The sequence below is a fragment of the Palaemon carinicauda genome, chromosome 41, assembly GCF_036898095.1.
Source record: "Palaemon carinicauda isolate YSFRI2023 chromosome 41, ASM3689809v2, whole genome shotgun sequence".
Lineage (NCBI taxonomy): Eukaryota > Metazoa > Arthropoda > Malacostraca > Decapoda > Palaemonidae > Palaemon > Palaemon carinicauda.
The window spans coordinates 42,359,391-42,374,390 of record NC_090765.1 but is presented as its reverse complement, the minus strand read 5'-3'; the positions used below and the strand labels follow the sequence as shown (position 1 = coordinate 42,374,390).

Below are 15,000 nucleotides of genomic sequence, written 5' to 3'. Positions count from 1 at the left end.
TTAGTCTTTCTCAGATGGTGTTCGGGAAAAAATCAATTTTGTTCCTTCACGGCACTGGTTCTCTTGTACATGCAAATAATATTCAATCGAACTTTCTAAATTTATCTGGGAAAAATAAATAATTTGTGTACGCAGACTTATTTCGATTTTGAAACCAGCAGTATTAGATTTATAGAAAACATTACATTTATTACAATTATCATAGGCTAAATAGCTCAGTATTAAAATGTCTAATGATAAAAGCTTTTTTTTATATCATCTCACACAAAAAAAAAACCAAGACAGACTAAATACAGTTTGAATTTCGTTCAACGCATTGAACATTTATCTCGGGTAGCAGCTGATATTTAAAATAAAGAGAGGATTAAAGGTACTCCGGAACACTGAAAATTCTAGAAGCATAAAAGAACTAAAATTTATATACGAAAGATTATTCTAATATTCAAAGCCTTATCTGTTTAATATGTATCAGCTGGAGGCTGACATGATAACCATATTATTCGAGCTGTATTATATTCTTAAAGATCCTGCCGAAAGGCCATGAAATTGCAGAGTAAGATGTCGATACCTCAGGTGAAAATAGAAGTGTAAAGTTGACTTGAAAAGAAAAAAAAACTGTACAAACGGTTGAAAATAATTTTGATATACATAATTATCAATGATGAATAATATACATTTAATATATAAAATCATTATTAAATAAACTAATAAATAATTAAATAAATAATTAATACTAATGAATAATATCGAAATTATATGTCTCATTAGTCACAAACAAGTAAAACTAACACTAGTGAGAGTGGAAGACCCGGGTACGAGCTAAATTTATAAATCATGGTTATATGATCATTAACCATTGATGTAGATTATGCAAGAAGCTCTAAATAGTGCTACAATCCACTTCAAGTGCAGTTATGCAAATAAGATGATGAGCCCCAAGGAACAGAAATATGCTAGAAACCAACGTCTCCAAGATATATTGCCATTGTAACACTTGACTCAATCATATATAAAAATATTATTCTACTTTGATGAACCTAAACTCAGTATATGTAGTGTAACAGACGCAAAACTGAATATCGAAAATTCTCAAAGTATGAAACTGTAACCATTTCATTCTAGGACTGAAAAAAAAATTTCAGGGAGTCACAAGAAGTAATTTAAAACCAATGGATAAACCTACGATTAAAAAAGTTGTTATTTATATATATTACATACAACGCTAATGAAGTGCAACCAAGCGTAAATAGTTATCAAAACATGTTGCCAGCAACCCAATTTCACTCTTGGTTTTTTATGCAACCGTAGTAAATCTCGGAAATTGACTGACCATTTGAGTTACCTTGAACTGCAATATAACATCTAAAACAAAGCGTAATGTTAGGGATTTTTATTAAGATCATGTCATTATTCTATAAGAATATCTAACAACAGGCGCTTTAGTGCAAAGATAAACATTCCATATCAAATCAGTACTTTTAATCATATCGATGGGGCTTTAATCGTATCAACACAAGAATTATTTTGAATACTTAAAAGAATACACAACTTAGAACCTAAAGCAATTAAAACGGAAGAAAACGAAAAACCACAAATCATGTCATTCAACAGAATGATTGTGATATGCACAATATCCTGTATTATTTTCTATAAAACTGTAGAGAAAATTAAAAGTTTGTCCTGTTTTCTAATCCAAATCTTAGTCATAAGATATGACTTTTGAAGTCAAGAATATAGATATGATTAATTTGAAATTAAAAATACCCGAAATACAGCTAAAACATATCTCCTGTGTATGTAGAATTTCCAATTCAGATGTGTGTACAAAGATACAGAAATTAGAAACGTTTAGGAGACGCATGGGAGATATAAAATGGCTTTTCAAAAGTGGAAGGCGCTGCGAATGCAAAGTGGAGAAGGCTAAAAGAGGTCAAGGGGTCACTCATGAAGCAGGGTGGTGTCAGGTCACCTTATGGTGCGATGCCCTACATGATGTTTAGCGGCGCAGTCCTGACACTGAGGTTCACGATGAGGGTCGCTGTGATGAGGGTGATGATTATGGTACAGATACCATAAAGAGTTTTTTAATCGGATACGCAAAGGCTTAGGGAGTTTACGTCGAGAAGAGTGTAAAAAGGAAAAAAATATTTAAAAGTAGGCGTCAAATCAAATATCTGAGAGAGAGAGAGAGAGAGAGAGAGAGAGAGAGAGAGAGAGAGAGAGAGAGAGAGAGAGAGAGAGAGAGAGAAAGGTTTGTTTCATGAATAATTATTCCACATCCTTTAATAAAGCATTCGCTATTCCTATCTCATGCATAAGGATCTATATATATATATATATATATATATATATATATACATATATATATATATGTATATATATATATATATATATATATATATATATATATAAACTCAAGCAGCAACAGTTTTGAAGCAGAACACTGGGTCTGGAAAGTAATCCACTCAATGAACTATTTATTTGCATTAAAATAAAAATCAACTCAACTTATTGTGACTGCATAGATACATCAGAATTCCATAATTCATATGGCTCGAGCACGTAAATGCATCCACTAAATAATAACTTAGATCAAAAGAGCTCTTTCTTGAGAAACGTCACACATTAAATTTGAGCTAAAATTCCAGATACATTATCGGCATCTATTTGGATCTGAAATCATATCACTAGAATGCACTTTGTTGCATCATATGTCGTAATGAAAATATCTCCCCCTAACAGGGTGTGGCTCGTGAGAACATCAACCTGTTACTGCCATATTTATCCTCTAACTGCTGATTCAAGGATGAGCCCCATGTGCAGTAAAGCTTCATCGGTCGCTTCATACGCCTACAAAAAAGGCACAGCAGCCTAATTCAAACCTGTCTTTCAGGCCCTCTTATGATTCCTGGATATTAATGCCTTCCCATATGATTACTGGAGATAAAGGCCCTTCCTCTCATACATCTTTTGATCAATTCCACCAACCCTTCCTAGACATCTTCCTTATCTCATACAACCGGTATTTCTGAATTACAGTCATTTTACTAGCACATTGCCGTCATATCAACTGCAAGACCGAATGACAATAAAGATTTTAATGCATCTTCTCTTTGCTAACCTTTTTTACCACTTCAGTGAATCTCCATATTCGCTCCAAATCAATTTTTCTTTCACTATATAGACTACATAACAGTTCATCTAATCAGCTTCAATAATTTCAATTTCATTCGCATTCAACAACCACATTTTACCTTCCTAAAGAAGAGCTGGTTCGACAATTCCTTCACAAATTCCAAATTTGGCTAAAAATAAAACTCTTCTCTTGCATATACTTATATCAAGTTTTCTTTCTAAATCTTCCTATTCAGACTGTTTGTTCTCTCCTCTTGCTGTCATCCATTACGTTTACACGAAATATATTCGACGAGAATCAACCATGTTCATAATTTTACCATCTATACAAACATTCACTACTCCATCTTATCTACCTCGCTTTTACTCTCAACTTTCTTACAAGAATCTACAATTTCTTGTTACTGTCCTCAATCAGCAAAATAAATTTGCAAATATCAGCCATTCCAAATCCCATCCACAACTAATTATCGTATCCCACAACGTTCTGAAACATTTATCCCCTCTCTCACCTCTGCTGCCACTTCATCCATTAGGATGTTGAACAGCCATCAAAAATGTTTTAGAGCTACTTTTTACATCATACTAGTCACTCACCTGCCTATATGATCTAATATGCATAATTTTTATCACAACTAGTTTTTATGGCACTAAAAAATTGAATTCTCTATATTAATGATTCTCAACACCCTCCACAATGTCTCATTTTTCCAGGTCTACGTACAGTATGATACCAGCAGATATTTCTCTTTGTTTTTAAATCCCTTACATAACTGTTTCATAACAAATACATGATCCAAGTACTCTCTGCATAAACCACACCCTTTCCTCCCCAATTTCCCCCTTCACTCAGTCCACCTGCCTTACATCCTGAATTAAATTCTATCATATACATCCCGTGGTAAATAAAGTAAAAGTTATATCTTTATAATTCTTATAGTCCCCTATATTCCAATACCTTCATAAAACGGACAATAATACACACACACACACACACACACACACACACATATATATATATATATATATATATATATGATAAATTTTTGCACATTTAAACGTGTTTTTCATATTTCAAATAAGCCATATATATTAATACATTAAAGTCTGGATTCTCTTAACGACCTCGGGATCAGAGCCCCAGGCGGAACCGCCCAAAGACTATAATATCAGACCGCCCGGGATTTGAACCCTCGTCCAGGATTTCTGTATGCCAGTGACCATACCACTCAGCCACTAAGAAAGATAAAAGTCAATGACAATTCTTCTGTACATATACCTGTCAAATTCAGGTTTTCTGTACTTGGAATTGAAATCAACCCATCTTCACCATCGTAGCTAATTGGTAGGTTTGGGACTTGGCATTCGATTAATGATAAATTTTGCACATTTAAACGTGTTTTTTTCATATTTCAAATAAGCCATATATATTAATACATTAAAGTCTGGATTCTCTTAATGACCTCGGGATCAGAGCCCCAGGCGGAACCGCCCAAAGACTATAATATCAGACCGGAAGGGATTTGAACCCTCGTCCAGGATATCTGTATGCCAGTGACCATACCACTCAGCCACGAAGAAAGATAAAAGTCAATGACAATTTGTTAAGAGAATCCAGACATTAATGTATAAATATATATGGCTTATTTGAAATATATAGCACACTGAAAACCGGTGCTAAGACATGTAGAGATAATTCGAATGTGTCTTGGATGAATGGTCAGTCTTCATTTTGCCAACTTTGCTAGATTTGGCTTAACGATAATCTTCTATAGAGATATGTGTTATAAAAAAAATACAAAAAATCTTTAAAAGCCTAAATGTTTTATAAAAATGAACTGGGAGTCAACTGCAGGCTGTCAACATGAGATTATGTTTGTCGTAGTTCAACAAGATGTGAATTACCTTTTTTTTTTTTTTTAGAAACAATGTATGTTTTCACACCTTTTAACCTTGTATCGGCTAACGTATAAAACAGAATAATAGCACTAACCTTACATTAAAAGTTGCCTTTCTCTTTTCGTATATAGTGCAATATCTTCAACGCCAAGAGAATGTTTGTGTATCGACTTTCAGTGATTTTATCGCTCGTCTACTACTACTTCATAACCACCTACTCTTTATCGTCTCCTCCCTCTCTTCGTATCCCTGTTCTCTTTCTGGTATCCCATGTCCCTCCATCACCTCCTACATCTCTTCATATTTTCTTCCATACTCATCAACACTGATCAAATCTTATATTACTTTTGTTTTCGTTTTATATTTCTCCCGGGTCGCCTGCGCGTTAACAGGATCTCGAACAAAATGATTTAGATGCCAAATTCTGCATAGACAAACTTATGGAACAACAACAAGCCGATCAAATAACACGATCCTGTTCAAGACTCGCTCTGGGATCCTTGTTCTCATTCGCTGTTTTCGTGTTTAGTCGGTCTCTCCTTTTAACAACGCATCTCGCGCAACATGGACGAATCGAATTGAATGAAATGATTGCATTGCAGATGACGACAAATTGATTTTGGTGTTGGCCTTGATACGAATTGGATTTTTCTTTCTTTCTCTTCATTTGTTTGCTCACAGCCGGTAAGTTCTTAAAAGTAAATATGAAGATGATGAAGTGGAAATTTCATGGATGAATTCAAGGGGGATCGCGCTGATTGGGGTTCATCAAGAATGCTTCGATCATGTTCTCTAAACATCACAAGTTTTCATGTGTGTGTATGTGTGTGTATATATATATATATATATATATATATATATATATATATATATATATATATATATATATATATATATATAATATGTATATATATATATATATATATATATATATATATATATATATATATATATATATATATATGCAGATGTGTATTTGGATAAAAATTTTATATGTACAGACGTACGTGTATATGGACACATGGATAAATATTATATATTTATTTACTTATATATATATATATATATATATATATATATATATATATATATATATATATATATATATATACAGTATAAATATACAGTATATATACACATATATATACATATGTATACATACATACAGTATATAAATAATAAAATACTAAGACACTCTTACATTTGGATATACACATCGATAAAAATCTACAATAATACAAAGTGAATACTAAAAGCTCACTTTTATAGTCTTTCAAACATTATTATAAATAAATTTTTCCTTTGCTCTCTCTCTCTCTCTCTCTCTCTCTCTCTCTCTCTCTCTCTCTCTCTCTCTCTCTCTCTCTCTTACACACGCGGGCGCATAAACAGTATACAGTCTAGCCTATACTGTATATGATTTATATATACATATGTAAACATACAGGTAACCCCGTGCATCTACTATACTAATAATATATAATAATATGATTCGACTAACTATATGAAAATGAGAACTCTAGACAAACGGCGAAACAAAGAAGTCCGTTGCATTTCACTGCGGTGAGGACAACTACATTTTTTAAATGGAAGAAACACTATAATTCACACTGAAATCCATCAAAAATCCCTCCAATAAAGCATCGACTCATATTTTTGCTTTAATATTCTTAAATAGCTAAAACTGTTGATAACGTACCTACCATAACAAAACTCTTAAAATGCGCAATTCATACCTTGACATGTAGAATACGGACAAGATACTTCAGAGTAAAGTTTCTGCTTGTATGTCCATCGCTGACTTTCTGATGATAGATTTCAGCAGTATAATCTGAATGAAAATAGAAGATATAGAAGGGGCTTATTATATGTAGTGCAAAAAGCAATTCAACATAAACAAGTGGATCAACAACGTAAGTATATAATAATGTGTGAAGTAAGTCGTTATGGGGAACTCCTTAAATTGATTAAACTTTGATGTAAATAAAACTATGCAGCACACTTATTTTTCTTTTGAGATGACAGATCAGAAAATAAACTCTACGAAAATACTCCAAGACAGTAAACCGAGCCAACAATTAACGGTGGTCTGTAATTGACTTTCAAATACTATGTGCCATAACTTAAATATACATAACGACAGACCCACGTATACCGGGCAAGAAAAGGCATAAGTAAAAACGTATACAGCATAAGTGGATACGCTTTAATACAAAAAACATCGTAATCCTAGTATCAAATTTCAAGCATCACAAAAACATGTCTGTAACATTTTTATGTATACTAATGATACACGACTCATGTAGCTATTTTCCTCATGTTCATTTTTTTTTTCTCCCGTGATAATCTAACAGAATAGAAAATGCTACACCTAAAAAATTGCCTTGAAGATCAATGTTAAGAGGGATTAAAACTAAGTTATTTTGTTTACTAAGGAATAATTCAATCTATAGGGGGGAAATAATAACTCCTAGTTAAACCAAAAAACTACGTCTAAATTCCTTGCTTTATGGTTAACTTTTTAAATTGTTATCTCCAAACAAAGTTATTCGAAATATACAGTGAAAAGATTGTCTCCATAATCCAAGTAAAAATATTCATGGGACCATAATGCAGGGAGCTTAGTTTAAAATATTATTGACTTCCAGGGGTGGACTTAAGTGCTCAAGATTGGTGTTGGGAAACAAAATATTAAAGGGATTATATCATTTGAAATTTTAATTCTTGTCAACCCTTATAGGGTAAACCGAGTAGGTAATATATACCATTACCAGGCAAAAGAGAAGGCTCATGTAATATCTAAGAACAACATGCAACCTACTCTATCTCTCGATCCCTCTCTGAGAAAGAAGAGAGAGGGACACGGAAGCGTAGAGTTTTAGTCATTTGATTCATAGTCGTCCTTAAGTGGTGTAGTAATTTACAGTCTTTACAATGCACATTGGTAGGGCACAACTCGGGTGACTGACGTTCACACACAAACTAAACAAATTTAAGAGACTTCCAGTCTACTTTCTATGCAAACCACCAGACGAAACTTGTGAAAATAAATAATGCATGTAATTGCAACCATAAAAAAGATGTAAAGGTGGGAAGCGTATGAACTGCATAAATAAATATGAGCAGACACTTCTGTGAAAATAAGAAGTGGGTGTTACTAAAAATCAAAAGGAAAATAGAGAATAACAAAAAATTTTTGTGAAAAGAAATCAAAGGGAAATATCCCACTCTTTTAAGCTTATAAAATCGGTAGAAGCACTCACATACACTGTTTATCTTTCTGAAAAGTGTCAACATCTTTGATGACAACAAAATATCAGTTGTGGCTTTAGAAAAGTAGTGGTATATTTGTTGTTATATTTACATGAACTTTATAATGGAATTGCAATACTGTACACGATTATCGATAGTAACATTACCGGTTCAATAATAACAACGTATTCACAAATCTAGAGAGATACCACGACCACTTTTGATTTTCTAACGAGCCCTTATCAAATATAAGTCATATTAACTTCACCAGTTGCAAATGAAATATTCAAAATCTTAAATAAATATAAGGAATTCCTTATCCAAGCTGCATTTTTTACAGATAGTCTTTTTTTCCTACAAATAATCGCAAGTAGCATTTGCTAAAATACAGACTACCGTTCCAAAGAGAGACATTGCAACACACATGTGCCAAAATAGACATAAATTTCTAACTTTACTTTATAAGAAAACTTTACACAATCTTCCATATAAATCTAAGAAGCGGATCTTTCCTACTTTGTTACTTTATCTTAAATCATCACCTATTCCCTCGAATCAAATTCGACGCAAGACTTCAAAGGCAACAGGTTATGCAGCGTCATTTTTTTTTTTTTTTACTTCGTAGGAGGGTTTTGATTACTAGTACCAAGGAGTGTGGGATAGAAGGGTGAAAAAAAAAAAAACGAAAATAAATATAAAAAAACGGGTGAACTGGTTCAGGACAGATAAAAATTTATCCAGCAATGGGCAGAGGAGTAAGCCAAGGTCATGAATAATAAATATGGCGATTACAAAGTTAATATCCATGGTCTGGATTATATAGATAACTTGGTAGATTATGGATAAGTAAGAATGCGTAAGAATGGGGTTTGGGAGTACCCTTATGTTATGAAGCAGGGGATGATTGGAGTTAGTATAATAAGATAATGAAAAATATTACTTAATTATAATTCTTTTTTACGAACGGCTAACATCGCATTAGCATGCTCAGCAATTATGATAGATTGCAACACTGCATTACGTTAGATGAATACTTCGCCCCGCTTTATAGCGGTAATAAAGTAATAAACCATTATTTTAGGTACAAGCACCAACACAACTAAAGTTAATGAAGAGCCAAAGTCATTATTAAACTGGGCTATTAGTTTATTCTCAAATCAGGAGAAAATAATGAGAATACGAGGAAGGTGAACATAATGATTATCAGTAATTACGAAAAATTTTGTCTTGAAAACTTTAACACAAATACCTTGTGTGACCGCTACTTTATGTGATAGAACATGGAAAAAATGTGTTGACCAGTCAGTATGGAAGTGAGGGCAAATACAAAGATGGTAGTGTATGAATAAGAAAAGATTAGGGTTCGTTAGGGTGGAGAGGTTAAAAATTTTAAATATGAAATATCAATAAAAAATTAGATAGGTAAAGAGTAACAGCAAGAAATGCTTCTTGGAGATTTCAAGGGGATTTAAAACACGAAGCGAGGAAGGGACTTTTAAATGAAGAGGATTTGGAACCTTCTTCCATGAAGCTGAGCATGACGCCTTATGGCAATGACATGATAAAGCCAGTCATCTTAAATCAACATGATCGAGGAATCCTTTAAATGAAATTGGAAGAGGCTTTTATGTGCAAATATGTAATGTTCAGAGAGAGAGAGAGAGAGAGAGAGAGAGAGAGAGAGAGAGAGAGAGAGAGGTTTATTAATAAAAAAAAAACTATTTCCAAATTGAAAGTTCCATTGAAAGGGGTTTTTGGCCTCCATTTTGTATTAGCATGAATAAACTTATTTCACAAAATTGACAAGGTATTTATTCTGAAAAGGAAGCTTATCTTACAAACTGAGACACTGTTCATGCATAAAGTCGGTAAAAGAATACTTTTTATCAGATAAAAAATATTACACTAGACATGCCAAAAAAAAAAACACAACGCAAATTACATAAAAGAATCAAAATTATCTATCAACCAGACTTCTTAGATTACTTGATCAAGAAATAAGATTTATTACTATAGGACTCATATAAAATCTGCTCTAAATGAGCTAGAAAGAGAAAGCCAGACAAAGAACAAAAAAAAAATAAGAGCCCATCCTGGTAAAAAAAAAGAAAGAAAAAAAAAAAGAAGAAGAAGAAGAAGAAGAAGAACTCTAGCACTGCAATATTGGATAAGCCAGATAATGTAGTATTAATCACAGCATGAAACAAGACACAACTTAACATTGCCTTTGGGATTGAGAGGAATATCTACGTCTTTCATGGACTCTCACCTGATGTAAAGAATACTAGATGTTTCCCCATTTCTAAAATTTTAGATATGGCTAATACAAGGATATGATAAAAAAAGACTGCCACATGTTTCTTTCAATAAATTTTCAATAACGGAAGAAATAATGAAAAATATTCATATAAAAAATATATATAAACCGATATTCAGCTGATTTAGTTGAATTAATGTGGCAAATTCCTTAAAAGAGCCAATCAACTGTGGAAAATTAAGCAACAAAAAGATAAGTCATAATAATTGGGTAGGAAATTTGAGTTTCAATCTATATATATATATATATATATATACATATATATATATATATATATATATATATATATATATATATATATATAAATCTAGTATCGAACTATTTTACTTCTGATGGGAATTATGTCACAAACTACCAAACGACCTAAGAGAAACAAGATATGGAGACAAAACGTTCCGCAGATTGTTTTAGTATTCAAATATTCTATGTTTTATTCGCTCTTTTAGTCATGATTGAGAAATGGCGTTAGTTATAACCTCTTCCAACGTATTATAAATAAATCCTTTCAGTTTCACCTGCGCTATAATTCTCGAAATAAATGAATTCGTTGTAATAACTTTAAAGATAAAACAGAAATCAGGATATCAAAGATTGTACATCAATAGGATTACATTATCAAAACTAAGATCAGGAGAGAGAGAGAGAGAGAGAGAGAGAGAGAGAGAGAGAGAGAGAGAGCAATGCAGTATAGTGAAGGTGAGTAGGGTGTCAGACGGAGGTCAATAAAGATGAACGGCGTGATTCCAAGGCGAATATGTGCAACGGATAACCAAGAGAAAACAGTCAACTTTCAGATAATTTCCGTGGGGAAATATTATGTTGTTTTTTTACGACTGACGCAAAAGAATGCGTCATCTCTCTCTCTCTCTCTCTCTCTCTCTCTCTCTCTCTCTCTCTCTCTCTCTGCAGTCATGCGTGCAGTGAATGTTTAAATATATAACGAATATTAGCTTAAAAATACATAATCATTAATAAAATAAAGTAATAACAACAAAATTATATTTCTGAGAGCGACAAATAGGACTTTATTCGTTCTTTGTCTTCTGCTCAATTATCTAAATTTGTAGATGACACATCAAGATATACACTGGTTTCATTATTTTGCATTGTTTAACTGAAGACGAGAGAGAGAGAGAGAGAGAGAGAGAGAGAGAGAGAGAGAGAGAGAGAGGGGCGGCAGTAAATTATGACATAAATAAACGTCACAAAAAGTTGAACTCAAAAATTAAGTGGGTTATGATTCTAAAGAACAAATGAACACAAACTCTCTCCTACAGGCTGATGATCTTCAAGATTTATCATGTTACTCTTTCCACAAATTGACTTCTTTTCTAATTCTCAATTTTGCCAACCAATATCTTATGTAATCTAAATAAAAAAAAAACTTTACACATCGTAAAAGTTGCATATCTCAAGACTTAGCTAAGCGTTTTTGTAGAAAGCTGTTTTATGTATATTTCCTTCCATTAACTCCTACACCTCAACGGTAGAATTCACTAGAAGAGGAAGAATTATTTTTTATCCGTTCTCTGGAGCAAAGTACGGTGGTAAAATATTATTTTCATCTTTTGTACTTTTTATAGTTATTAGTACATAATCAATAATTGCATGAAACGGACTGGTGTTGCCAGGATGAGTATCTTAACTATTATTCTAGTAAACATTTCTCTAAAGGTGGTCCTATCCCATCAAAATATGACGCAATATTTTCCATAAATAAGTTGCTTAACAATGTTTACGTTTATAATGCGTATGAACTTGAAATTTTGCGTGATCTTAAGAATGCCCAAATACTTCGATCTTCTTGCCGGACCTGAAGATATGCAAGCAACCTGTAATATAATCGTCTTTACAAATATTTTAATGGTTACTCTATCTAATTAACATGCGTTTGAAGAGAAAAATTAAATATCTTTAAGTTTGCTTTCAACTTTGAAACATTGACAATGAAACAGTGACAAAATAATGCCAGCCATAGACATTGGAGTAAATAAAAATTCGTAATTAAACTAGCTTTACTGTAACATGTATACGTTAAAAATTAAGTTATAAAAATTCCTAGGACCTGGTTGTCATTAATGAACAGTGGTACGAATTTTATGTAGATATAATCTTACATTAAAGTACACAAATTTCAAGGAAGATTACAAGCAAAAATTGAAACTGATCCTAAGTAAACCTTCAACAATTCAACACGCTCATTATCCATTAGGAATCCTAATGAGAAGAGTAGTTATGGCTTTACCGATGTTGCATAAGCATTTTTGAAAATATACCGAGGTGAAATTATCCTTTTTATTAGCCTAAAATTAAGCACTAAAATTAAATATCTAATAATTCTCTAAAAAACTCATAAAACTGGAAACATATACATACACACACACACACATATATATATATATATATATATATAATATATATATATATATATATATATATACATACAGAAATATTACTCTGAAACCCATCAATCGTCCAGGCTAAGAAAGCAAATACTACAATGAGGATAACGTGCAGGGCATGACGACCAGAAAATCAAGACCAGGGCTCACCGATGCATGTCCTTCAAGCAAGAGTCCGAAGGGGGAAGTGCTTATTAGCATGTACGAGACGAGGCACGTGGGAGGACCGTGACGACCAATGCTAAACCTCGTTGAAGAATTGACGGTGAAAGTGAAACGGTTGAACGGTCAGTGTTAACATAGTAATTGAATTTGCAATTGCTAAGGGTGTTGTAATATACACTGCAGACTTAAGGAGAAGTTGTTGCTCAAGAATTAGGGTTCACACACTTGCCTGGTAAAGAGTCGTGGATAATTTAGAAGAGAAGACAAGCTATAACGAAAAATAAATAAAGGTTTCGTGGGGTTTTTAAAGAACGCTTTGGTCTGCGTTGAAAAACAAAAAAATATCGGTTAAAAATACACGGAGTAGCATGAGGTAATTTTTAAATTTACTTACGAGAAAAGAAAATGAACCGGGAATGCTAAAATGAACTATATCATAATAAATAAGTACAGGAATAGCTAATACGGAAACATCCTGAGCTAATAAAATAAAATTCTAATGCTACAATAGAACGGAATAACCATACGTGTTGCACTAGTATAAAGGACAAAATAAAAATGGTAGGTAATACAATTAAACTGATGTAACTAAGCCTGCTATGAAAAATGCCAACAAACTATAAAAGCTGGATAATAATAGAAAAAAAATTGTTGCACCTAATATCACAAAGAATTATACACTTGCTATGGTTACTACGCAATAAATGACATACAAATAAAAAAAGATGCGAGAAATGATAGACGACGCGTAAAAATAGGAAAGGCAATGAAAAGAGGATAAAGGACTAAAGACTCACAAGTATGGATCTTGCGGTTTACCCCTGCACTTTGACACCGGTGACCCATTACAGATTGAGGTGGACTAGGGTCGAACTGACCTTGACTCCGCAGAAATAGTGGCTGGGAGAGAGCATATTGGGGGGAGGGGGGAGGAGGGACAGAGTAGTGGTGCCCAATAGTAAGGAAGGGGGGTATGGTATGCAAGAGGGTGGGGGGGTAAGAAGAGTCCCTTCTTTTGCCAGTTTTCATAATCATTGACCATCCGTCAGCAGGGCGTGGACTCTCTACCGCTCACGAATAATCACTTGCCTCCTTCCAAATTCATATTTATATTACTCCCAGGACGACATGATGACTTTTGATCATTCGAGATTTTAATGTCGGTCGTCATAAATAGCCAAAACGGCGTTCTCCTTCTCCAATGTACAATCTTACGTAAAACAATTTGAAATTGACAGAACAGAATGAAACTAGTTAATATTCCGCTCACGAGCTCTTACTAAGACACCACCCTTAACTGCAGATGTTGGGTTGCGGCCTTTTCCTAGGATAAGTTTTGGTCATTCGTGTCGCTTCTCTCTTTAAAAACCTTCTCTTTGCCCTAATGAGCCGTAATAATAATCATTATATAACTCGGCATCATATGTACAAGTCACCCATTTTATTCGGGATGAGGAAAACTCGTTCAGTTCAAAAGGAAAATTAAACTGAGGGACCGTTATTTGACTGCTCCTGCCAGAGGCACCTCGCGAGGCCTGATCTCATGGGCGTTCACCGTACTAGAAAAACCACCAATATTTATTCTTTATGAAAGTCTGCATGTTTGTCAGACATACACACACACACGCACACACATACACATGCATGGATTCACCAATGAAATGATGCATAAATACCTAAGAGAAGATTCCACCAGGGCGTGTCCAAGACTTTCCTTGACTTTTACATAATGCTATTCTATTTTGTCAAATATCTTGGAGAATTTCAGACGAATGGTAAAAACGATTTAAATTTACATTAAAATTTAAAGTCGTGACGTAAAATAAAGAC

The 15,000-nt window shown here is 33.3% G+C and overlaps 1 protein-coding gene across 4 annotated transcripts in view; it reads right to left on the bottom strand.

The window, feature by feature from the left end:
• LOC137632282 (uncharacterized) overlaps positions 1–15,000 on the bottom strand; it is a 467,533-nt gene that overhangs the window by 305,666 nt on the left and 146,867 nt on the right. The window contains exons 1-2 of one of the 4 annotated variants that reach the window (XM_068364179.1): positions 13,968–13,997; positions 6,771–6,865 (exon numbers count right to left, since the gene is read on the bottom strand). The exons of 2 other annotated variants lie outside the window; for them this stretch is intronic. The gene's annotated coding sequence lies outside the window, so the exon portion shown is untranslated. Of the gene's footprint in view, positions 1–6,770; positions 6,866–13,967; positions 13,998–15,000 lie in introns of those variants that run through there. One more of the 4 variants, XM_068364178.1, reaches the window with a different exon arrangement.